The following is a 27,452-nucleotide window of genomic DNA, read 5'->3' on the forward strand; positions in this document are numbered from 1 at the left end:
TGAGATCTCGATTCACCCTCTCTCTCTACCCCGGGGGCAATGAGATCTCGATTCACCCTCTCTCTCTACCCCGGGGGCAATGTCATCTCGATTCACCCTCTCTCTCTACCCCGGGGGCAATGAGATCTCGATTCACCCTCTCTCTCTACCCCGGGGGCAATGAGATCTCGATTCACCCTCTCTCTCTACCCCAGGGGCAATGAGATCTCGATTCACCCTCTCTCTCTCTACCCCGGGGGCAATGAGATCTCGATTCACCCTCTCTCTCTACCCCGGGGGCAATGAGATCTCGATTCACCCTCTCTCTCTCTACCCCAGGGGGCAATGAGATCTCGATTCACCCTCTCTCTCTACCCCAGGGGCAATGAGTGCTCCAAGTGTGGCAATATGTTGGGAGATTGCAAATGGAATCATGGTTTTTGTTCGCTGTGTAGCTCGGGTTTATTCGCTGACTGGAGCTCAGGCTGATACTCCTGTTGCGTTGCCTGGATGTGACTGGGTCAAGGGGTCTAAGGTTTTCCGCCATGGGAAAGTGGCAGCAGCCAACTGTGTGAAGCTGTATAATTTAGTGGACTGCATTTCAATAGTATGAACTGCTGCCTCTGAGGGCGATACAGCAAACTTGTCAAATAAATCCACTTGTTTGTGAGATGAAAGTCTCCTGACAGAGGCAGATGTGCCAGGAGGGAATGTTAGCCGGTGCGGCTGGTTTCTGGGGCCAGCGAGACGCCGGGCGTGAAAGAAAAAACTTGCCGATGATGGATTGTGACCCTCTTTCTTTTCAAAACAACCCCGGCCTTTTAAAGAAGAAAAACTAATCAGCAGGCGGATCGGTGAGCTGTCTGTGTCCTTAGACCTCCACTGGAATCTGCCTCTGCTTTATATCCCAAAGAGAGATGCTGTGCGGCGAGCGTGAGGCAATAGAAAGTGCCGGGTGTACGTAAGGACCCAGGAATCAGGAGAGGGAGGAATGTGGCTCAATTAAAATAAGGGGAGGAGGGGTGGGGGGTGGCAAATGAGGGGGGTTGGGGTGGGGGAGGATCCAAGTTGCATCAAGGAGAAATTGGACCCAGGTTGTGTGGAGGGATCTGGAAGGACCCTGTGAAGATGTGGGTGTTAGCACCCATCAAAGACGCAAGACAAAATGATTGAGTAAGAGTTCGTGATAAATGGAAGGAATATCCCTAACCCTAACCCTAACCTTAACCCAATGTCAACCCCAGCCTGACCCATTCTCCAGAACCGGGCCAATGGTCGAATCAGGAAGAATATGGCCAAGATTCTAGAATTGTAGCATCCCCTACAGTGCAGAAGGAGGCCATTCGGCCCATTGGGCCTGCACTGCTAACAATCCGACCCAAGCCCTATCACCGTAGCCCCACCTATTTACCCTGCCAGTCGCCCTGACACTATGGGGCAATTTAATATTGAGGATAAATTATTTTTCTAATTGGTTGATGCATTGCCATGGAAAGTACACCGGGAGATCGCTAAGATTAAATTTGAAATGTATAGCAGGCAACTTGACCCTGATTGATCAAGGCATTCCCCGAGGAATGAGTCAGCCAATGGCTGCCACTTATTTTGTTTACCTGAAACAGATGCACTGTGTCTATCTGTTCTTTCTGTCAGTTGTCTATTCGTATCTGCAGCTTCCCGTACACGCAAATACATCACACTGCAAGCCAGACTGACAATATCAAATTGGTTGTCAGTGCAATTCTTTGCACCCTATCGGCATCCATTTGCCAACAAATCAGCTTCTTCATCTCATACAGTATAGAAAATGTTGAGTATTAGCCTGCAAGTCCTCCCTGCACATGGCAAAGGGAGATGGTGAGAGTGGCAGAGATTCCTGGCCAGCTATGTAATGGGAGGCGCATTGGAGCATCTATCACCACCAACCATTGCTCTAGACTACAACATGCAATAAAAGTGCCTGTTGCCACAGAAACTTGGTTCTAGGGTGACCAACTATGATTAAATGTATTCCTGGAGGTTTCATCACATGACTTTTCCCCACACTTCAGCCATTAGTCACTCAACACAGCCACCCTTGCGATATATGATCTTCCTTTGCCAATTGGAAATCAGATAGATTCATCACCCAACTGGATGATGCTTGATAGTCAACCAAACAGTCCCTTCTTCCCCCTATTTTTAATCGTTCAAAGAGAATTGTTCAAAGAAAATGAATCCTTATCAATGACCTGGTGATTGTTTTCTCCAGAGTGTGACGATACTGTGCCTTTAAAAAATGTATTTTAAACATGTTTCTCTGCGGGTTTTTCAAGCGGGTTCTAGCATTTTATTGGTGCTGTGATGTCTGTAACCAGTGTCCACTATTGCAGTTGAAGTAATGTAATGGGCATCAAGCTGATTTTAATCTGGTCTGATGCAGTGTCCTGGGGTTTAATGATACTTTGGGGATTGCTGAGTGGAAGTTGATTTGGGGATGATTGACAAGTCAGGTGATATGCCCGGGGACAGCTTTTTTTCCACAGAAAGGTCCAAATTTGAGTTTTACTTTCTCAGTCGCTGTTGGAACTTGGTAGAAGAAAGCTGTGGGCAGGATTTTACGCCCTTATCAAGCGAGACTGGAAATTCCCACCTGAGGTCAATGGCCGTATCTGCTGTCCGCCCCTCGCCAGCTCCAATTCCAGAACGGGCGGGGTGGTAGAATTTGGGTGAGTGTGTGTCTCTCGGTCTCTCTCTCTCTCCAGAGGCTTGTGGAAAGTCCCAGGATGAAGGAGCTTCAGAGATTTGACCCAACATTCAACTTTCACGTTGTTAGGGTAAGTATTTCGCCAGACCCAGGAACAGATGAAATCTTCTGAAAAGGCACCGGACACGTATCCCGACTCCACTTCGCAATATTCCGGTCGGCCAACACGCGCAGGAGTCGGAAAAGTTCCCACCGATAATCAAGCTGAGAATTTAGACCAGTAAGAGGCCAGTTGAACGCGGTCCTACGCCACCTGTCAGTTACAGTTGGCGGAAGGGTTTCCATTTCAACCTCGGTCCAGGGTGGGATGGGCAGTCCACGCTTAAATAAAACTTCAGATGGTATGTGGGAGTGCACTGCGCTGCCAAGACACTCATTGCATCGGTTTCCCATCGCTATTTACTTTTCCCAGGTCTGAAACTCCCTGGGACATCGCTGCGGCAGCTATGCTCCATCTACCCCCCTCCTGAGGGGGCCAGCCCTGGCACCCTCCCGATCCCGGTCCTTCCCTCCCTGGCAGCGCAGAGTGTTTCCCAGCGCGCGGTTATGCCAGCTGCCCACTAATTTGCCAGGCAGTGCAAAATCACATGCCAGGGCCAAGTGCGGCCAGAGGCATATTTGATGCCCACTTCCAGGCCCGCCGAGTGTGCGAGCCTGACGGAGGAAGACCAGAATTTTCCAGCTGTTCACACTGATGGGATTTTCTGCTCCCAAAAAACTGGAGTCGTGAATGAAGCCCAATCCACCATTCAAACCAGCCTCCCATCCATTGACTCTGTCTACACTTCCTGCTGCCTCAGCAAAGCAGCCAACATAGTTAAGGATCCCTTACACCCCCGACATTCTCCCTTCCACCTTCTTCCTTCGGGAAAAAAATACAAAAGTCTCAGGTCACGTACCAACCAACTCAAGAACAGCTTCTTCCCTGCTGCTGTTAATCTTTTGAATGGACCTACCTCGCACTAAGTTGATCTTTCTCCACACCCGAGCTATAACTGTAACATTACATTCTGCACTCTCTCTTTTCCTTCTCCCCTATGTACTCTATGAATGGTATGCTTTGTCTGTATAGCTCGCAAGAAACAATATGGGTGTTAGCACCCATCAAAGACGCAAGACAAAATGATTGAGTAAGAGTTCGTGATAAATGGAAGAAATATCCCTAACCCTAACCCTAACCCTAACCCTAACCTTAACACAATATCAACCCCAGCCTGACCCATTCTCCAGAACCGGGCCAATGGTTGAATCAGGAAGAATATGGCCAAGATTATACTAATGTATACTAATACATGTGGCAACAATAAATCAAATCACCAACAGTGTACCCCCCCCCCAACAGATTTCCCAAGAGGGTGGGGTAGCGGTGGGACCAGAAAAGCCTGCGAATGGCGCATCGCTTCTCACTGTGAGAAACCCCCCCCTGCAAAGGGGGCCAGAGAAACCTCACCGACATCTTCAGGGGCAATAGAACAACACAACTGTATAACCAGGCCGCGACATTAGGGGGAGCACTTCCTGCACACGAGTAGAAGCAGCCACAGCCAGTGATATCCTGCCCGTCTTCTGGTTCCTTCAACCCTGATGGGTGAAAGCAAGAGTGAATGTGGCAGCGTTGGGAGAACAAAGAGTGAGGCAGCATCACGTCGCAGTGCAAATAATGAAGTCAGAAAAACTATTGAAGAAAATCAATGTGAATCAATCTTGGACTGTATCCAGAGTGATCTGGGAGCCGGTACTGCCAAAGACGCAGCCTCAGGCTTGCAATTTGTAATCTTTTAATGACTCGGTAAAAATCAAAAGAACATATTGTGAATCAGATGTGAGGAAGAAAAAATCTTATTGCCCAACATGGGGCCCCAAAGCCATGACCCTGAGTTTAACAGCATCGTTCTCTCGCAACGGCAGCCAGTCAGACAGTGTGGGAAACTTGCTGTCTTTCCACATTGTTCGCCAACTTGCACAGTGGCACGGCGGTTAGCACTGCTGCCTCAGAGCGCCAGGGATCCGCGTTCGATTCCTGGCTCGGGTCACTGTCCGTGCGGAGTCTGCACATTCTCCCCATGTCTGCGTGGGTTTCCTCTGGACGCTCCGGTTTCCTCCCACAGTGCAAAAGACGTGCAGGTTAGGGTGCATTGGCCATGCTAAATTCTCCCACAGTGTATCTGAACAGGTGCCAGAGTGCGGCGACTAGGGGATTTTCACAGTCACTTCATTGCGCTTTTAGTGTAAGCCTACTTGATTTATTATTGCCACGTGTATTAGTATGCACTGAAAAGTATTGTTTCTTGTGCGCTATACAGTCAAAGCATACCATTCATAGAGAAGGAAAGGAGAGAGTGCGGAATTTAGTGTTACAGTTATAGCTAGGGTGCAGAGAAAGATCAACTTAATACAAGGTCGGTCCACTCAAAGGTCTGATGGCAACAGAGAAGAAGCTGTCCAAGAGATGATTGGTACGTGACCTCAGACTTTTGTATCTTTTTCCCGAAGGAAGAAGGTGGAAGAGAGAATGTCCGGGGTGTGGGGGGGTCCTTAATTATACTGGCTGCTTTGCTAAGGCAGCGGGAAGCGTAGACAGAGTCAATGGATGGGAGGTTGGTTTGTGACACTAATAAATAAACTTTAAACAACTCCACGATTGAACAAATGTACTCTTAACATCCCGGCTCGGTGCTCTGAAAGTGGTGAAGGCGATGCTGGGCTTGCTAACAGGGCCACGTAGCTGTTAAGGTGGAGAGAACCAATTTCCAACCAGCGTCCCCGGTGCATCTGAAGGAAGATTGTTCTTAACCGCTGCCACTCCCTTTACGTTGCTAAAATTGCCCAGGATCGAGATCTGCCAACTTGTCAGGAGAAACTGGGCATGTACTGGCAAAGTGGGCAGAACGTGCCAACACAACCATTCCTGGCATCCGACTGGTGAGCATCAGAAGGTACGTTGACTGACCTATTACCGACTTCAATACCTGCTGGCCTCAGCCAGTCTGCTGACTCACACTAAATCAATACGCAGACACCTCGTTTCAAACCCTTTGATGAGAAACTGAGACAAAGGACATTAGACGACTGTGACGATCGTGATTACGTTAACATGTCAGTTACAGGTTCACGGCGGAACGGGATTTCCACACACACATAAACTCCTGTCAGTTACACTGAACTTCAGATCCACCTGCTCGCCTGGGTGTGAACAAAATGTCGAGTAAATGGAATGGGATGAAATCTAAACAGTACCAAGAAATTCATCTGAAGTCCTCTTTGACCCAGTGAGTTATGATGTTCTGGAATGCACTGCCTGTTAAGAGCAGCAGGAGCAGATTCAGCAGCAACTTCCACGAGGAAATTGGAGACGTGTGTGCGCAGGGAAACTTGCTTCGGGGAAAAAAGAAACAAAGGGGAAGAAACTGGTCAATTCTTTCAAAGAGCCAGCACAGCTCTAAAGGGCCAAATAGAGGTTTATAGCATGGAAACAGGCCCTTTGCCCAGCCTGTCCATGCCACTCAGTTTTACCACTAAACTAACCCCAATTGCCCACATTTGGCCCATATCCCTCTATACCCATCTTACCCATGTAACAGTCTAAATGTTTTTTAAGAGACAAATTGTACCCGCCTCTACTACCACCTTGGGCAGCTTGTACCAGACATGCACCACCCTCAATGTGAAAAAATTGCCCCTCTGGACCCTTTTGTATCTCTCCCCTCTCACCTTAAACCTATGCCCTTTAGTTTTAGACACCCCTGTCTTTGGAAAAAACGGTATTGACTATCTAGCCGATCTGTGCCCCTCATTATTTTGTAGAGCTCTATAAGACCTCAGCCTCCTACACTCCAAGGGAAAAAGTCCCAGTCTATCCAGCCACTCCTTATAACTCAAATCATCAAGTCCCGGCAGCATCCTAGTAAATCTTTTCTACACTCTTTCTAATTTAATAATATCCTTTCTATAATAGGGTGACCAGAATTGCACACAGTATTCCAAGTGTGGCCTTACCAATGTCTTGTACAACTTCAACAAGATGTCCCAACTCCTGTATTCAGTGTTCTGACCAATGAAACCAAGCATGCCGAATGCCTTCTTCACCACTCTGTCCACCTGTGACTCCACTTTCAAGGAGCTACAAACCTATACCCCTAGAATCTCTTCATTCTTTAACTCTCCCCAACACTGGCCTCCGCCCTGCTATGGAGTGATCTTTCTGGCTCCTGTCTGTAATGTGACGTGTAGTCTTGGAGCTTGTAGACGGATCTGCTATTAACCCGTGTACTGTGACCAGCAAGGAGAATCTGATAACGTAATCAGATCAAAAATGCTTCCATTTTGTAGCACATACGCATCCTGTAGCAGATACGCACAGGTCCACAATCCTGTGTAAGCAATGGTAGGAAAATAATAATTGTGTGGTAAATGTTTCTTTCTGCCTATTAAACCCCAGTTAGTTACATCTCCTCCTGCTCATGTCACCAAGAACCACTTCTGGGAGTTCAGATCCAATTGAAACAGTCACTTGTTGAAACAAACCGTTATTATCTTTGATCTAAACATTGTCCAGACGCAATACATGAGAATATGATGCATGTGTGCAGTTAATAACAGAGCAACCAACGATACAGAACTGACAATTGTTTGTATCACTCACACCAGCCAGTGGTATAATTATTCCCATCATTGGTAATGCTTTCAAAGCAGCGAGCCCATTTGATCTCTAATCAAGTGGAGCAGGCAACACACCACCATCACCCACAAAGCTGCAGAAGACATACTCTCTTTCACCTTCCTGTTAGAGTAGGAAATTCGACATGTCTGCTACGTTTACAGGTGCACCATAGAAAGTATTCTTTCTGGATGTATCACAGCTTGGTATGGCTCCTGCTCTGCCCAAGACTGCAAGGAACTACAAAAGGTCGTGAATCCATCTCACAAACCAGCCTCTCATCCATTGACTCTGTCTACACTTCCCACTGCCTCAGGAAATGCAGCCAGCTTAATTAAGGACCCCACGCACACCGGACATTCTCTTTTTCACTTTCTTCCATCGAAGAAAGGTACAAATATCTGAGGTCACGTACCAACTGATTCAAGAACAGCTTCTTCCCTGCTGCCATCAGGCTTTTGAATGGACCTACCTGTGCATTAAGTTGATCTTTCTCTACACCCTAGCTATGATTGTAATACCACATTCTGCACTCTGTCTGCATAACGCGCAAGAAACAATTTTCACTGTGTGCTAATACATGTAACAATTCAGGTAGCACTTCAGGTAGCACAGGGTGCGGGCTCTCAAACCCCGCAAGATCTCTGTGCTTTCCCATTGAGCATACCCAATTTTCAACACTGCACCATTGGCGATGATGGGCTGAATTTTTGGGCTATTTCCTCTGGCGGGAGCTTCTGGTCCTGCCAACCAGAAGATCCCGTCAGTGGAAACTGCATCGGGGATTTCCCTGCGGTGGAGGGAAAGGGGGGGTCATAGAATCCTTACAGTACAGAAAGAGGTCATTTGGCCCATTAAGTCTGCACCGATTGCAATCCCACCCAGGCTGTATCCCCGTAACCCCATGCATTTACCCTAGCCGTTCCCCCTGATACTAAGGGGCATTTTAGCCTGGTCAATCCACCTAATCCGCACATCTTTGGAGCGTGGAAGGAAACCCACGCAGATACGGGGAGAACATGCAAACTGTACAAGATAGTTACCCAAGCTGGGAGTTGAACCCTGTTCCCTGGCGCTGTGCCACCATACTGTCCAAGTGCAAATAACAGGAAATCCCGTTGACAGCAGCGGGACTGGAAGATGCTGCCGCTGGCCAATAACAGGCCCCCTCCATCAGTGGGAGTCACACAGCAGTGTGTGTGGAAAATCCTGCCTAACACCTTCAGGTGCCTGGACCCCAAGGTCTGGAATTCCTTTCCTACATCTCTCCTCTATCTTATTATTGCCTCCGTTATGTGTTCTGTAAGACTTTATATTTGACCCACCGTTTGATACTTCAGCAGTTTGCTATGGAATTGTGTTTGCCAACACTTCAGTGAAGCAACTTGGGATATTTTATAATTTAGAGTGTGCTAGATAATGTCAGCTAGTTGTTATTGTAGATCTTCGCAGAATATCCTTCATTAATCGAGGGATTGAGTTTAGGAGTCGGGAGGTAATGCTGCAACTTTATAAGACCCTTGTCAGACCCCACTTGGAGTACTGTGCGCAGTTCTGGTCACCTCACTACAGGAAGGATGTGGAAGCTATTGAGAGGGTGCAGAGGAGATTTACAAGGATGTTGCCTGGATTGGGAGGCATGCCTTATGAGGATAGGTTGAGGGACCTAGGTCTCTTCTCCCTGGAGAGACGAAGGTTGAGAGGCGACCTGATAGAGGTTTATAAAATGTTGAGAGGAATAGATAGGGAGGATTCTCAGAGGCTATTTCCCAGGGCTGAAATGGTCGCTACGAGAGGACACTGGTTTAAGGTGCTGGGGAGCAAGTACAGAGGAGATGTTAGGCGTAAGTTTTTCACTCAGAAAATGGTGAGCGAGTGGAATCGGCTGCCATCAGTGGTGGTAGAGGCGAACTCACTGGGGTCTTCTGGATGAATACATGGGATTTAATGGGATTGGGAGTTACAGATAGTTCTATGGCCTGGTAGGTATGGATAAGACCGGTGCAACTTGTGGGCCGAAGGGCCTGTTTGTGCTGTAATGTTCTATGTTCTAATACTACGCATCTGATGGCAAGACTAAGTACCAGACACCAAAGTTTCCTCTAGAGCAAGTCTACCATCAGTCCACACACTGCTGATGAGAGCACAGACCCAACGGGCAGGTCATATCATCTGTTTGCCAGACGAGCGCATATCCAAGCAGCTCCTTTTTAGGGAACTCTCTGCTGGAAAACACTCGCATGGAGGGCAGAGAAAACTTTACAAAGACACAGTCAAGGCCTCCCTGAAGTTGCTTGATATTGACACGACCACCTGAGAAACGCTGGCACAAAACCACCCTACCTGGCGCTGCCTCATCCACAAGGGCTGTCAAGCTTACAAAGCAAGGTGCATTGCTGAAGCACAACTTAAGTGTGAGCTGCGCAAGTCCAGAACCACCAGTGCAACAACTACAGTGTCTACACAAGTCTGTCCAATATGTGCCAGGATTTTCCATGCCCAAATTGGCCTCGTCAGTCATAGGAACATAAGAAATAGGAGCAGGAGTAGGCCATCTAGCCCTTCGAGCCTGCCCCGCCATTCAATAAGATCATGGCTGATCTGTCGTGGCTCAGTTCCACTTTCCTGCCCTCTCCCCATAACCCTTAATCCCCTCTCTTATCAAAAACCCATCAACCCGCGTCTCAAAAATATTTAGCGAGGCAGCCTCCACCACCTCAACGGGCAGAGAATTCCAGAGATTCACCACCCTTTGAGTGAAGAAGTTCCTCCTCAACTCCGTTCTAAACCGCCCCCCTTTATCTTGAGGCTGTGCCCCCTAGTCCTACTATCCTTTCTGAGTGGGAAGAGTCTCTCCACCTCTATCCTATCCATCCCATTCATCATCTTATACATCTCAATGAGATCTCCCCTCATTCTTCTAAACTCTAACGAGTACAAGCCTAATTTATTCAGCCTCTCCTCATAGCTCAACCCCCTCAACTCCGGCATCAGCCTGGTAAACCTCCTCTGCACTCCCTCCAAGGCCAAAATATCCTTGCGTAAGTACGGCGCCCAAAACTGCACACAGTACTCCAGCTGCGGCCTCACCAATGCCCTGTACAGCTGCAGCAAGACCTCCCTACTTTTATATTCAATCCCCCTCGCTATGAAGGCCAGCATCCCATTCGCCTTCCTGACCACCTGCTGCACCTGCAAGCTGGGTTTTTGCGACTCATGCACAAGGACCCCAAGGTCCCTCTGCACCGTCGCCTGCTGCAGTTTTTCGCCATGTAAATAATAGTCCTTCCTACCATTATTCCTACCAAAGTGGACCACCTCACACTTGCCAACATTAAATTCCATTTGCCATTTCCTGGCCCATTCGCCCAGCCTATCTAGATCCTTCTGTAGACTCTCCACACCCTCCGCACAATTTGCCTTTCCCCCAATCTTGGTGTCATCCGCAAATTTCGACACCCTACACTCGGTTCTCTCCTCCAGATCATCTATATAAATGGTAAATAGCTGAGGCCCCAGCACCTCAGACACAACGCAACCAGCCTCAAAATGACTAATGGTGTCAAGGTCCCCATCGATGATGATGGACGTACAACATTGTAGATCAGTTACCCAGAGTTACAGTGATTTATGAAAGGTACAAATCTTTACTTGGACGAGTGGTATTGTCACTGGATGAATAATCCAGAGACCCCAAACAAGACATGACATTGACTACCAGTGTGGGGCAGCACAGTGGTCAGCACTGCTACCTCACAGCTCCAGGGACATGGGTTTAATTCCTGGCTTAGGTCACTGTCTGTGTGGAGTTTGCACATTCTCCACGTGTCAATGTGGATTTCCTCCAGGTGCTCAGGTTTCCTCCCACACTCAAAAGATGTGCGGGTTAGGTTGATTGGTTATGATAAATTGTCCCTTAGTGTCCCGGGATGTATAAGTTAGAGTGATTAGCAGGGTAAATATGTGGAATTACGGGAATAGGGCCTGCGTGGGATTGTTGTCGGTGCAGACTCGATGGGCCGAATTGCCTCCCTCTGCACTGTTGGGTTTCCATGATTCTATGAAGATCTGGGGATCAGTGTTCGAACCCCACCATGGTAGATGGTGAAATTTGAATTCAATAAAAATCTGGAATTAAGAATCTACTGATGATGGTGAAACCATTGTCAATTGTGGGAAAAATCCATTTGGTTCACTAATGTCCTTTAGGGAAGGAAATCTGCTGTCCCTACCTGGTCTGGCCTACATGTGACTCCAGAGCCAAAGCAATGTGGCTGACTCTCAAATGCCCTCTAAAATGGAGGGCAGTTAGGGACAAGGCTGGCTTGGTCAGTGACACCCACATCCCATTAAAAAAAAATACTTTTTTCCACTAAAATAAATCTAATGTGCTTTTTAAACAGAGTTCAACTTAGCCTCGTGAACGGAAAAAGGGGAAGTTTGAGATCGGGGGATTTTTCACAGTAACTTCATTGCAGTGTTAATGTCACTCTACTTGTGATTAACAAAATTAACAAACTTAAACTTTAGGTTGGTTCCTACGGGACACAGCTGGTGGGATTTGACGGTCTCGCTCGCCTCAAAACCGTAAAATCCCAACTGACATCAACGTCCGCCCTTCGCCCACTCCGATTCCCATGGCGGCTGGGGCAGGAACATTCCGGCGCTTGTTTTCACGGAAGATGAAACTCCTGGCATCCTAAGTGTGGTTTGAGTGTCCCGTCTCTGATTGTGTTTAATGCTTCATCCAATGGATTCCAAACTCTTAAAGACCCCTTCCATCCAGTTACAAACACAGAGAGCAAACAGAAGGTGAGCCTCACCCCATGGTCTCTGCCTCATTCAGTCTCACCACTCCTTCCCCTAACAAAACACAATCCTACTCCTTTAAGACTATTTTTGCTTCAACCGGCAGCTTTTTGACATGGGAAAGAATAAAAATTCCCTTTTACGTTTTCAAGATGTTTGACAACATCGTCAGCCCTCTGCACCAGAGGATAAACAATAAATTACTCATTGATATAAAGCTCATCAATCATTGGCTACTTTGTCATTCCAAGCTTCTAACTCTATATTTAGGCAAAGCATTTTGGAACTCAGGGAAGAAGCTCATATCGGACGACCTTAACCCTTTCACCAACCGTTACAACCTCCCGGACTCCCTGCATCCCACCCCCCACAAAACCCCCTCTCTTTCCCAGTTTCCCACCATATCTCCCACCGTCTCTGCCCCAATCTCCCACCGTCTCTGCCCCTCAATCTCCCACCGTCTCTGCCCCCCAATCTCCCACCGTCTCTGCCCCTCAATCTCCCACCGTCTCTGCCCCTCAATCTCCCACCGTCTCTGCCCCTCAATCTCCCACCGTCTCTGCCCCTCAATCTCCCACCGTCTTTCCCCCTCAATCTCCCACCATCTCTCCCCCGGTCTCCCACCATCTCTCCCCCGGTCTCTCACCATCTCTCCCCCAGTCTCCCACCATCTCTCCCCCGGTCTCCCACCATCTCTCCCCCGGTCTCTCACCATCTCTCCCCCGGTCTCCCACCATCTCTCCCCCGGTCTCCCACCATCTCTCCCCCGGTCTCCCACCATCTCTCCCCCGGTCTCCCACCACCTCTCCCCCGGTCTCCCACCACCTCTCCCCCGGTCTCCCACCACCTCTCCCCCGGTCTCCCACCACCTCTCCCCCGGTCTCCCACCACCTCTCCCCCGGTCTCCCACCATCTCTCCCCCGGTCTCCCACCACCTCTCCCCCGGTCTCCCACCATCTCTCCCCCGGTCTCCCACCACCTCTCCCCCGGTCTCCCACCACCTCTCCCCCGGTCTCCCACCACCTCTCCCCCGGTCTCCCACCACCTCTCCCCCGGTCTCTCACCATCTCTCTCGTTCTCCCCCTTTTGTCTTAACTTGAGGCAATGGGGAGAATCGGAAAGCAGTTGAAGTTATTAATCTGGGTTTGCATAAGGCCTTTGATTGGGTGCCCATAACAGCCGAATGAATCAGGTCAGAGAGTGCGGTGTTAGAGAGATAAATAAGCAACAGAATGGATTGTGAGCTGGTAACAAGACAGAATAAGAAGTCTCACAACACCAGGTTAATGTCTAACAGGCATATTTGGTAGCAAAAGCCACTAGCTTTCAGGGCGCTTGCTGTCGCTTTGTTAGGTGAGTGGGAGTTCTGTAGAACTCTATAGAAGTCCCACTCACCCGATGAAGGAGCAGTGCCCCGAAAGCTAATGGTTTTTGCTACCAAATAAACCCGTTGGGCTTTACCTGGTGTTGTGAGACTTCTTACTGTGTTTACCCCAGTCCAACGCCGGCATCTCTACATCATAATAAGACAGAACGCAGAGAGTGAAGGACAGTTCACAATTAACAATAACAATGTGGAATCCAAACCACACTCGTTAAATTGCGAATGACTCCGGGTTACGGATGGTTAATAATGAGGTAAACTGTAACAAATTACAGGAGGAACGAATAAATCTGTAAAATGGAAAAATAATTAGCAAATTGAAGTTCAACACAGTTAAATGTGAGGTTGGAAGAATAGGGAGGAGGTCACTTATTACCAAGAAGGGGCAGGTCTGGGTGAGTAGAGGAACAAAGACATCTCAGAGTAAAAATACCTCAAATAGCTGTGCCGCAGGTTATCAAGATCAAATAAAACTAATGCAAAGGGTGGCATGGTGGCACAGTGGTTAGCATTGCTGCCCTCACAGCGCCAGGGACCCCGGGTTCAATTCCAGCCTCGATGGAGTTTGCATGTTCTCCCAGTGTCTGCGTGGGTTTCCTGCGGGTGCTCCAGTTTCCTCCCACAGTCTAAAGATGTGCGGGTTAGGAGGATTGGACATGCTAATTTAACCTAAGCGTTGGGGGATTAGCAGGGTAAATATGTGGGGTAATGGGAATAGGGCCTGGGTGGGACTGTGGCTGGTGTAGACTCAATGGGCTGAATGGCCTCCTTGTAGGGACTCTATGGTTCCGTGAAGGTTGCATTTAGAGAGGGATAAAATGGTAAAGAAATCTCTCCTGAACATTAGTTAGATGATGTATCGATTATTGTGTGCAGTTCTGTTCACCACGTTATTAGAAGGATATAGAGGTATCGTGGAGGGTACAGAGAAGATATACAAGGATGATTCCAGAAATGTGCGGATTTCCACATCAGGAAAGAATCGACAGCCAGGGGCTCATTTCTTCTGAAAAGAAAATGGCTGAGGGGTGATCGAATGGAAACATCCCTAATCGAGGCCTTTCAAATGGTTTTGTTAGAGTGTTCACGGAGGATATGTTTCCTCTTGTGGGGAGGTGCAGCGTAACTAGGGCCCATCGCTATGAGGGAGAAATCCAACTCGGTAGAAATATCTTCACCCAACAGACTGGCGAGAATGTGAGGGAGTGGCTGAGGCAAAATCAAATTCAGGGGAATTTAGACAAGGGGGAAAGGGAAGAGAGGGTTACGATGATAGATTTAAATGAGGTAAAATGGAAGGAGGTTCGAGTGGAGCATAAACACAGGGATAGACTAGTTGGGCTGAATGGCCTGTTTTGTCCATATCTGCCTATGTCCCAACTCTGCTCCCTATATCCAATTCTGCCTCACTGATCCTCAGTGGCCCTCAGAGACCCTCATTCATTCCCTCTCCGGCAAAACCTGAATTTGAAAATTCCCATCTTGTCCCTCTATCCACCAGTCACTCCCTATCCTTGTAATCTCCTCCAGAGCTGCAATACCTTGGAAATATCTGCACTTCTCCCATTCTGACCTCCTGATTTCCATCAGTGCCTTTAGCAGCTGTGACTCCACACTCCAGCATTCCCTCTAAACCCCTCGTCCTCCTTTAGGGGGGCTTCCCATTGCCAACTCTTTGTCCAAACTCTAGGACACCTTTCACAGTTGTTCCACACAAAACTCAAAGACACACCTCTGTCCGTTTTGTTATACAATCCCTATAATGCAGGAGGAGGCCATTGGGCCCATTAAACTGCAGTGATTCTCTGACAAGTATGTTACCCAGGGGCTATCCCCACATATTTACCCCATTAATCCCCCTAACCTATACATCTTGGGACACTAAGGGGCAATTTAGCATAGCCAATCCATCTAACCTGCACATCATTGGAGAAAACCAGAGCATCCAGAGGATACCCATGCAGACATGGGGAGGAAGTGCAGACTCCAGACAGACAGTGACCCGAGGCTGGAATTGAACCTGTGTTCCTGGAGCAGTGCTAACCACTGTGCCACTGTGCTGTTCTATTGTATCAAAGTGCTACCTGAATGCAAGTTGCTGCTGTGTAATGGAAGAATCACAGAATCCCTACAGTACAGAAGGAGGCCATTTGGCCCATCAAGTCTGTACCAACCACAATCCCACCCAGTAACCCTGCACATTTACCCTGCTAAATCCCCCTGACAATAGGGTCAGTTTTAGTGTAGCCAATCCACCTAATTTGCACATCTTTGGAGAATGAGTTTGTGTTTATGGGGAGGACTTCATTCGGCAATGAAGAAGTCAGTCGTGAGACAGAGTGAGTAGCCAGGCGTTGAGCTAATAGTTGAGGAATTAAACAGAATCCAGAGAATGGATTTGTTTGCAGCTGCACTCTAACCCAGATTGTAACGCTGCCTTCGAAAGAACGCACATTTATGGGGATCAATTTGACCTTGTGGCTAGATTAATGCAGATTTGTGAAGAGACAGACTTGGAAAATTTAACAGAATCCTTTGAGGCAACAAGAGTGAGTTGCAGAAGGGAGTGAGGAGGGTTCGGTGTGCAGGTATTTCAGGAAGGAGCTAGCGACCTTCGTAGGAGACTTGTTAATAAAATGATGGCATGGATGATGAAAGGGAATGTGACCAGACAGGAATGTGGTTAAAGGGCAGAAAGCAAATGAATGGCGAATGGCAGAGTTCCACAAAGAACAAAGAAAAATACAGAAGAGAAAATGCTGGAAAATCTCAGCAGGTCTGACAGCACCTGTGAGGAGAGAAGAGAGCTGACGTCTCGAGGGACCAAGGGTCACCTGGACTCGAAGCATCAGCTCTTTTAACTGAAGTTAACTGAAGGAGAAAGCAAAAGGGGCAGCTCCCCAAAAGGAGGGGGAACAGCCTGAACAAAGTGGAAAGGAAACTTAAAACATTAAATCATAATGTAGTTATCGGCGTTTATAATGCACCCCAGCCCCTGCGGTGCCCAGCGGGCACGGAAGGTGTCATAACTGCGCCCGTGGACACCGCACGCTCCCTCTCCAGGGGCACCTGGCTGTGAATGTAGCCACGTTAGAGGGGCAAACAGTCAGGATGGACGGCTCCATCGATCACCTGCTGCCTGGACCTATTGATAAGTCTCATCAGGTAGTTCATACTCTAGCAAGCCAACCTCATTAGCCTGGCTGGGGTATCACACACCCTATCTATGCCTCCCATAATTTTGTAGACCTCGATCACATCTCCCCTCAGCTTCTGTCTTTCCAGTGAAAACAATCCTAGTTTATTCACCCTCTTGGAGGGGAGTAGCGTGAACAGAGCTATCCTCAGAGGCCAGGCTGGAACTGGTATATTTCTGACTATGGAAATGATCTCGCCATGTTCCAAAGACAGGGCACCATCTTCTCGTAAGGAATTGCAGGAGGAAAAACGGGAATTCTAACAGCTCCCTGAAGGAAAATGGGTGCATATTTAAAGAAGAAACATTTGTTTGGATAGGGGAAAGAGCAAGGGATGACATTTAAAGAGAGCTGGCATACATGCAATGGGAAGAATGGCCTCCTTTGTGGGTTCATAGAAACTCACAGCACAGAAAGAGGCCATTGAGCCCACCACTCCTGTCCTGTCCCTTTGAAAGGTCAGTTTAGTTTAGTTCTTTTTTAATTCATTTATTGGACATGGGTGTCACTAGCTGGGCCAGCATTTATTGCCCATCCTGAGGGTATTTTAAGATTCATCCACATTGCCACGGCTCACATGTAGGCCAGACCAGGGAAGAACAGTAGATTTCCTTCCCTAAGGGACATGAGTGAACCAGGTAGGTTTTTACAACAATCGACAGCGGTCATCATTGGACTTTTAATTCCAGGCTTTCATTGAAGTCAAATTTCACCATTTGCCATGGTGACATTTCACAGGGTCTCTGGATGACTCGTCTAGTAGTAACTTGGTTTGTTCTCACCGGAGCGATGGAGATTGAGGTCCAACCTGATAGAAGTCTACAAGATTGTGAGGGGCATGGACAGGGTGGATTGTCAGAAGCTGTTTCAGAGGGTGGAAGAGTCAATTACTAGGGGGGCACAGGTTTAAAGTGCGAGGGGCAAGGTTTAAAGGAGATGGATGAGGCAAGTGTTTTTTTACACAGAATTGGATGGGTGCCTGGAACTCGTTGCCGGGGGAGATAGTGGAAGCAGATACGATAATGACTTTTAAGGGTCATCTTGACAAAGACATGATTAGGATGGGAATAGAGTGATATGGTCCCCGGGAGGGTAGGGGAGTTTAATTCACGTGGGTAGTATGACGGGTTTGGAAGGCTGAAGGGCCTGTTCCTGTGCTATAATTTTCTTTGTTGTTTGTAATATCACTACACCACTGCCTCCCCTAAGTTTGTTTAGTCCCACAACCCTGCAGGTTCCACATCTTCAAGAACCTTTCCATCCACGATGGAATCTGCTTCCACCGCCTTTTCAGAGGATCCCAGCTCTTGACAACCATCTGAGCAAAAACAAAACACCCTCCTCCGTTCCTAGGTCGCTCTTTTGCCACAGGTTTTGAATACATCCTACCCTGTAATGTTCGACGATTCTGTACATACAGAAGTCATTTTCATTTGTGTGCACCTTTCCTTTCCCCGGTGGTGGACATCATTCCCATTTCCAACCGTCATCCCGAGGTTCTTTCCGCCTGATTCTAAAGGAGCGAGGCTACTTCGGACAACAGGTAAGTGCCAATCACAATGCTTGGCACTGAAGTGTCCTAAAGGCCAGGGTGAGGGTGGCAGGCTTCCCTCTCTACACAGCCAATCAGTTCGGCTTTTATTAAAATTTGAAAGTTTTACAAGGTTCTGTTGACGTAATTTTAAAAAAACATGACTATTCGGATGTGGGCGTCATTGGCTAGGCCAACACTTATTGCCCATTCCCTGATTGCTCTGGAGAAGGGCCTGGAGAAGCTGTCTCTGACCTGTGGCAGTCCGTGTGGTAAAGGTGCTGTCATGGAGTTACAGAGCAGGGATTTCCAGAATTCCAATCGGCCGTCAACAAATGAACAATGGGTTCAAGTTGTGATGGGGTGTGCGTATGTGTGTGCACACAGGTGTGTGTGTGCATATGCATGTGTATATGTGAGCATGAAAATGCATGTGTGTGCATGATTGTGTGTGCACATGTGTGTGCATATGTATGCCTCTGTGCGCGTGCACACGTGGGTGTGTGCGTGCATGAGACTTGGAATGTAAGTAGAGGTGGTGGTATGCCAGGGATGGCACAGTGGCTAGCACTACTGCCTCACAGCGCCAGGGAAGCGGGTTCGATTCCCAGCTTGGGTCGCTGTCTGTGTGGAGTTTGCACATTCTCCCCGTGTCTGTGTGGGCTTCCTCCGGGTGCTCCGGTTTCCTCCCACAGTCTGAAAGACGTGCTGGTTAGGTGCATTGGCTGTGCTAAATTCTCCCTCAGCGTACCCGAACAGGCGCCGGAGTGTGTGGCAACTAGGGGATTTTCACACTAACTTCATTGCAGTGTTAATGTAAGCCTACCTGTGACTAATAAATAAACGTTTAAGTGTCTGCTGCAGGATATTTGGCCTGGTACAGTTTAGAAGGCTTCATTCCTTTTAAAGATTGTTGATGGAATCTGTTTCAGATACATGTGGCAGGCGGACATCCTCACCCTGCACCCTGCCAATGGGGCAAAACCGCAGGGTCACTGAGAGACTCAGGAGGAGAGAAAATCATTTTAAAAATGACTTGTTGCTGGTTCAAAGCAGCGAGAGAATCACCCAGACTCCGGATGGGAATGGGAAGTGGGAAAATCGGGAAGCAGGGCTTCTCAAACTATTTCATAACGGACCAGTGACACAGGACAAATGGCCCTGTGAACACCCAACTATCCAAGACCACCTGATCTCGCTGTGCTGCCTTTTTATCAATAAATGTAATAAATTTATGTGTGTTCATTATTTTTATTAATTATAAGTTAATTATTAAGCCACGCCAAAAACACATTTTTGTGTAACAAACATTAATACTACAAGAGAACATATTTATGGGAAACATTGAAATTCGTGTAATAAAATCATCAGAATATTCGAGAAATTAATATTTTGTTTTTTCAGAGAATCCCAACAGTGCAGAAAGTGGCCATTTGGCCCATCGAGTCTGTACCGGTTCTCCAAAAGAACACCTCACCCAGGCCCTCCCCTGATCGCCCCAAGCATTCACCATGGCTAATCCCCCTAACCCATACATCTTGGAACACTAAGAGGCAATTTAGCATGGCCAATCCACCAGACCTGTACATCTTTGGACTGTGGGAGCACCCGGAGAAAACCCATGCAGACACGGGGAGAATGTGTAAATTCTACACAGTGACCCCAGGCCAGAATCGAACCCGGGTCCCTGGAGCTGTGAGGCAGCAGTATTAACCACTGTGCCACCGTGCCTCCCAGTTTAATCAAACAAAATCAATAGGGATATAAATCTTGCTGATAAATCTATATTATCGTTGTTTGTACTCATGATGGCCACTGTCGTGCACAGGGGAGCCGACCTGATTACGTGAGGTCATATATGGGGAAGACGGTTCTGGAATGTTCTCTCATGTGGCCTTGGCCATGGTGTGGCACTTTGGGCCTGCCCACAGGCTGCCTGAAGGACCCTCACAATCGTCCACTATCTCATTTTGAGAAGCATTGATCTAGGATGAGTTCATTACCGGTCCCCTTTGGGTAGAAGGCAGGGAAAGGCAGAGTGGCAATGTGGCACAGCGGTTAGCACGGCTGTCTCACAGCGCCAGGGATCTGGGTTCAATTCCCGGCTTGGGTTACTGACTGTGTGGAGTTTGCATGTCCTCCCCGTGTCTGCATGGGTTTCCTCCGGGTGCTCTGATTCCTCTCACACTCTCACTCTCACAGGTGTCTGGGTTAGGTTTATTGGCCATGCTAAATTGACTGTAGTGTCAGTGGGATTAGCAGGGTAAATATGTGGGGTTACGAGAATAGGGCTTAGGTGGGGTTGTTGTCGGTATAGACTCGATGGGCCGAATGGCCTCCTTCTACTCTGTAGGACTCTATTCTATGAATCCCTGCATCATGAACCGCAACGCAGAACCAATCCTCTCTAGGCCACCACAAGCATGTGTTAACCATCTGACAGCTAGCTAACAACATCTCCGCCTGTTCCTCAAAGAGACACCGCAAACAGTACTTCTAAAAAAGAAATGGTGATGAAATTCACACCCGAGCAGCGCTGATACTTGACAACAAGATGATCTTTCATTCGTGAGTTATTCAGGATCAGTTGCCTAGTTTTGACAGATCAGAAATCTTATTGACTTTTGAAAAACTCAACTGAGAGGCTTTGTTGAAAAGCTAAGGCCTGTTGCATAGGACACCAACAGAGTGCTGAAGAATGGGAGGTGAAGGAGTGTGAGGAAGAATAGGGCCCAGTTACCAATCCAGATTCAAGATACACTGTAAATTGGAGCAGGAGGGAAAAACTGAGGGAGCTGACTAAAGATCTTCATCGTCTGAGTTCCCGAGAAGGGACGGGTTAAAGTTGGTGATGATGTGATGTGCTCAAGGAGCCTTATAATGGATTTATGAACCGCAAGAATTCAAAGTGAAGCTCAGAACATTAAATATACATGGATTGACGAAATAAAGACAGGAGGGAGATAGGTCAAAGGTCAGAGGTGAGGGAAGGCTTATTTATGGAACACCGAGCTTCATCTCATGTCCTATTTGGGAGGTCAGGAATAGAAGCCCTTTAGCAGACATGTAACCAGAATTCCCATGTGGATATTCCTGGCGCTGTAGGGGACACAGCATTATTTTCATGGAAAAGGGAGTTTCATTGCTGCGGGCCGGTGGCAGGTGACACTGACAGACCCACGACATCCATGACTATCAGGTGTGTAATGAAGAAGCCTCCAAAGCCTGACGATGCCTTCAGCAACTGTAGTAAATCACACTGACAATATTCATCGCCCTATCTGCAATCTGCAGCCACATGAACAAGTCTACAGACTCTTAACAAACAGGGAACAAGCAAAACCAGTCGCATGGGACTCCACTTTCTTCGCTGTGACAATGCTAAATATGTAGACAAGAGAAATATCACCCAGAGTGACAGGTAAGGAATACCAATTCTCCCAAGAGAGCTTGTCTTTCCATCACTCAAACTCTCCCATTTCTCTCATACTCTCACTCTCCCAACAGTACTTCCCTGCTCACCTCTTCTGCGACTGTTCCTCGCAGTTTTTCCGCGCCTGTCTCTGAACCGCACAGTTCTGGGTTCAAGTCCCGCCCCCGGGCTTTGAGCACAAAAATCAGGGCTGAAGTACCGAGGGAGCCCCTCACTGTCAGAGGTGCCGTCTTTAAGATGAGATATGACCACATTTGTCTGCTGCAGTGGACGTATTGAGATCCCATGGCCTACTTCCGTGAGAAGGAGCTAATTTACCTCCAGGGTCCTGAATCTATAGCAATCTGGTCAGTTTCACACTGTTGTCTGTGGAATCTTGCTGTGCACTAATAGGCTGCTGAATTTCCAAGATGATGAATGGGATGGATAGGATAGAGGTGGAGAGACTCTTCCCGCTCAGAAAGGACAGTAGGACTAGGGGGCACAGCCTCAAGATAAAGGGGGGGCGGTTTAGAACGGAGTTGAGGAGGAACTTCTTCACTCAAAGGGTGGTGAATCTCTGGAATTCTCTGCCCGTTGAAGTGGTGGAGGCTGCCTCGCTAAATATTTTTAAGACGCGGGTTGATGGGTTTTTGATAAGAGAGGGGATTAAGGGTTATGGGGAGAGGGCAGGAAGGTGGAACTGAGCCATGACAGATCAGCCATGATCTTATTGAATGGCGGGGCAGGCTCGAAGGGCTAGTTGGCCTACTCCTGCTCCTATTTCTTATGTAGACTTATGTAAAAAAATGCTTCAATGCTTGTAAAGCACTTACTGATGCCTGGTGATGATGAGAACTACTCTATAAATACAAGTGGCTCTTTGGAAAACCTCCAGCTAAGATTAGGACAAATTTAAGAGTGCTATTTAAAAAAATTAATAGTTATTTACTTTCCATTTGGATTGAGAGTTGTGCTAAATACAGGAACCCCTGGTGGTGGTGGCGCAGTGGTAATGTCACTGGTCGAGCAATCCTGAGGCCCAGGTGAATCCTCTGGGACGTGGGTTCAAACCTCACCACAGCTACTGGTGACACTTTCAATTCAATTAATAAATTCTGGAATTGAAAACTAGTCTTGGTGATGGGAACAACTGCTGACTGTCATAAAGCTCCATCTGGGGTTCACTGATGTCCCTTTACGGAAGGAAATCTGCCATCCTTACATCCTTACAAGAGGGCATGATTTAAGGGTGAGGGGGGAGAGATATAATTTGGATATGAGAGGAAGGTTCTTTACGCAGAGAGTTGTGGGGGTATGGAACGCGCTACCGAGTAGGGTGGTGGAGGCAGGAACGTTGGACTCGTTTAAGGTTCAGTTAGATAGGCACATGAGTGAAACGAGGATGGAGGGTTATGGTAGGGGTTATTAAATAAGGGTTAGAACCTCAGGAGACACCGGAAAGGCAGGCTTGTGATTAACGTTTTTGTCTTTTTATTCTGCAGGTGGAGGTCCACCTCGTTGTCAAACGAGGGGCATGCACACGGTGGGTCGTGCGTGGGCTACTCTTGGAGGTTCCAGGAGTGGCCTAGTACTTCGTGTCGGTGTGTGTGCTTGATCCTGGACCGGTAGAAGGGCGCCGCAACAGCTCAGTGACTAGCACTGCTAGCTGTGCAGATACATGGATTTGGGCCTGTGTCTGTGGGAGTTTGCGCATTCTCCCTGTGGTTGCGTGGGTTTCCTCCGGGCGCTCCGGTTTCCTCCCACACCCCAAAGATGTGCTCTTAGGCTGATTGGTTTTACCAAATTGACACTATTCTCCCCTGAATCTGGCTAAGTCAGGGGTTCTATTCGTAGACACGCAGGGTAGAATAGGTGTAGGGTGATGCGGCGGTGCGGGCTTGTTGGGCCGAAGGGCCTGTTTCCCGTGCTGGGTTGTTCTTTGTTGTTCTTTGTTGGTCTGGCCTATGTGTGACTCCAGAACCACAGCAATGTGGTTGACTCTTGACTGCCCTCTGAAATCACCCAAGTTCAAGGGCAATTAGGGATGGGCAATAAATGCTGGCCCAGTTGGTGACAGCCACATCCAGTGAAAGGATAAAGGGAAAAAAAATCCCAAAACTGAGCCCCTGTCATATGATGTTCTGGACCCAAGGAATAATTTTTCCTGTTAGACCAAATTGGAATAATCGGAGATCAGATAGGAGCGCTCCATGTGGATCGTGTTATTACACTATCACATGTTCCAGTCATTCATTTAAAGGAAGATTTCATGGCCCACCCTTGTTCTGTGCTGTGTTAGTTAATCTTGACCATATCACAGGTACAATTGGCCTCAGCACCCTGGAGCTGGGGGATTATCGAAGGTTTCTTCTCCCAGCTGAGGTCCAATTGTAAAGAGTGCACGTACAGACCGAGTGGAAATAGGGTGGAATTGGACTTCACAGACAAGCAACTCACTGATCCTCATCCACAAGATTTCCAGCGCAATTCTCCCAACCAGCCCACAATGGGTTTGCTGGCAGGTGGGAACAGAGAATAAAGTCACAGAGTCAAAGAGTCAGAGAGGTTTACAGCATGGAAATAGGCCCTTCGGCCCAACTTGTCCATGTCACTCTTTTTTTAACCACCAAGCTAGTCCCAATTGCCCTCATTTCGCCCATATCCCTCTATACCCATTGTACCCATGTAACTGTCTACATGCTTTTTAAAAGACAAAATTGTACTTGCCTCTACTATTGCCTCTGGCAGCTCGGTCCAGACACTCACCACCCTCTGTATGAAAAAATTGCCCCTCTGGACACTTTTCTATCTCTCCCCTCTCCCCTTAAACCTGTGCCCTCTAGTTTTAGACTCTCCTACCTTTGGGAAAAGGTATTGACTATCTAGTTGATCTATGCCCCTCATTATTTTATAGATTCCTATAAGATCACTCTTCAGTGTCCTACGCTCCAGAGAAAAAAGTCCCACTCTATCCAGCCTCTCCTTATAATTCAAACCATCAAGTCCTGGTAGCATCCGAGTAAATCTTTTCTGCACTCTTTCTAGTTTAACAATGTCCTTTCTATAATAGGGTGACCAGAACTGTACACAGTATTCCGAGTGTGGCCTTACCAATATCTTGACAATTTCAACAAGATGTCCCAACTCCTGTATTCAATGTTCTGACCAATGAAACCAAGAATGCCTTCTTCACCACGCTGTCCACCCGTGACTCCACTTTCAAGGAGTTATGAACATGTCCCTCTCAAGAATCTGTCAGGAGGCAAAGGATTGGAAACTCGCCGGTATAAAATCCTGTTGCGATTCTGCCAATGGCGGGTTAATAGTGGGTCGATAGATCTGGTGGGCTGGTGGCACGAATGTAATTTGTATTCATTTACATCTCATGAATGCTCATTAAAACAGCCATCCAATGGTTTCCCATTAGGCCTGCCAATCTTGCGTCAGACCAGCGGGAAATTATGTCGGCATCAAATGCAGCAAAGCCTTTCCGACACGGTGCCGCGCTCCTCCTGATGCCTTGTTCACCATTCGAACGGGGCAGGCTGCTTCCATCTCCATCTCCTCATGGACAGCACTGTGCTGCTGGACCCATCAACCCCCCCTGTGTCAGATTCGCATCAGTACCTGGCCTGGGGTCGGGGAGTTCAGAATGCAGGGGGCAGAGGTCCAAAGTGGGGCATAGATGCTTCGGAGGTGGTGGGCTCGGTGGGAGGGCGGGTGAATCGTGGAACAGACTTCCCCTTGAGGTTGCTAGCCTTTTTCCCTCAGGGTTGCCTGTCTGGTCTGCTGAAGGCAGCTGGGCTGGACAGAGGATACTGGTGCTGGACTGAGTGACTAAATATGGCGCCGGGATCTATGAACATGTCAGCTGACAACGGGTGGACGAATCAGCTGCCGGCCTGTGCCTGGAGAGTCAGAGGGAACTTGCCTGCGCATAAATAATGAGCTTCCAGGACCCCCTGCCACTCTGATCAGGGAGACAGGCACTGCCGTAGTCACCTAACACCACACTTAGCCTCAAAATGGGAGAATTCGACCTTCACGTGGGGTCCTGAGGGGGCGAGAGTGAGGATTGGAACGTTGGGGGAGAGGAAATCTAATCAAAGACAACAATATGATCATTTAGCACTAACCTCCACCTAACGGCAGAACCATCCGTGCTGTACCTTCCCTTCTCCCTGTGTGACCGTTTACCTTTCCCCCTCTTCAGAACCTGTGTGTAAATAAAGCTCATAAACAGTTGGAAGGACAATTGTCAAACACACTGCATTTGTTTTCATAAGGTTCAAATTCCACATTTCAAAACAGGGACCCTCTACCAGATACAACAGGAGACAAGAAGTTTGGTTTTAAAGTTGATGCGTGGCTGTGTTTTGGGGTAAGTATTTTGTTTCCCTGTCACTGCAGATGGCAGGGCCTCCAACTCTGGTTTTTAAAGGGGTCCTTGTGCATGAGTCGCAAAAACCCAGCTTGCAGGTGCAGCAGGTGGTCAGGAAGGCGAATGGGATGCTGGCCTTCATAGCAAGGGGGATTGAATATAAAAGTAGGGAGGTCTTGCTGTAGCTGTATAGGGCATTGGTGAGGCCGCAGCTGGAGTACTGTGTGCAGTTTTGGGCGCCGCACCTGCGCAAGGATATTTTGGCCCTGGAGGGAGTGCAGAGGAGGTTTACTAGGCTGATACCGGAGTTGAGGGGATTGAGCTATGAGGAGAGGCTGAATAAACTAGGCTTGTACTCGTTAGAGTTTAGAAGAATGAGGGGAGATCTCATTGAGACGTATAAGATGATGAATGGGATGGATAGGATAGAGGTGGAGAGACTCTTCCCGCTCAAAAAAGACAGTAGGACTAGGGGGCACAGCCTCAAGATAAAGGGGGGGCGGTTTAGAACGGAGTTGAGGAGGAACTTCTTCACTCAAAGGGTGGTGAATCTCTGGAATTCTCTGCCCGTTGAAGTGGTGGAGGCTGCCTCGCTAAATATTTTTAAGACGCGGGTTGATGGGTTCTTGATAAGAGAGGGGATTAAGGGTTATGGGGAGAGGGCGGGAAAGTGGAACTGAGCCACGACAGATCAGCCATGATCTTATTGAATGGCGGGGCAGGCTCGAAGGGCCAGATGGCCTACTCCTGCTCCTATTTCTTATGTATGTTCTTATGTTATATTCATCACCCACACCAGACCCGGTATCACCGCAACGCAGGAGGATTCTGGACTCTACATCTGTATATCCACACTCTCAGCAAAGAGACCACAACATCTGGAATTGGGACTACTGCAGGGGAACCTCATATTGGATCAGGAGACAACGGTAGCACAGTGGTTAGCGTTGTTGCGTCACAGGGACCCAGGTTCGATTCCCGGCTTGGGCCACTGTCTGTCGGCACATTCTCCCCGTGTCTGCGTGGGTTTCCTCCCTCGCAGAAACACAAGGATAATCCCAGAACTGAGAGCATTTAACCCTCAGGAAAGGTTGGGGTTGCTTTTCTCGAGATTGAAGGGGTGACCACATGGAAGTTTTTAAGATGATGAAGGGGTTCGATAATCCAATAGGGATTTCAGGAGAAACCTCTTGACCCAGCGAGTGGTGAGAATGTGGACCTCACTACCACAGTGAGGGTTTGAGGTGAATAGCATGACTACATTGAAAGGGAGGCTAGATACCTCCCACAGTCCGAAAGACACATTGATTAGATACATTGGCCGTGCTAAATTCTCCCCCAGTGTACCTGAAG

The 27,452-nt window shown here is 48.0% G+C and overlaps 1 protein-coding gene across 4 annotated transcripts in view; it reads right to left on the minus strand.

Moving 5' to 3' along the window:
- LOC145356621 (glucagon receptor-like) overlaps positions 1-27,452 on the minus strand; it is a 111,120-nt gene that overhangs the window by 55,115 nt on the left and 28,553 nt on the right. For 3 of the 4 annotated variants that reach the window (XM_080209440.1, XM_080209439.1, XM_080209437.1), the window contains exon 2: positions 25,855-25,934. The exons of the other annotated variant lie outside the window; for it this stretch is intronic. The gene's annotated coding sequence lies outside the window, so the exon portion shown is untranslated. The remainder of the gene's footprint in view (positions 1-25,854; positions 25,935-27,452) is intronic. 4 annotated transcript variants of the gene reach the window in all.

Source organism: Carcharhinus amblyrhynchos, chromosome 21, assembly GCF_965287045.1.
Source record: "Carcharhinus amblyrhynchos chromosome 21, sCarAmb.v2.hapA, whole genome shotgun sequence".
In the NCBI taxonomy this organism is placed as follows: Eukaryota; Metazoa; Chordata; class Chondrichthyes; order Carcharhiniformes; family Carcharhinidae; genus Carcharhinus; species Carcharhinus amblyrhynchos.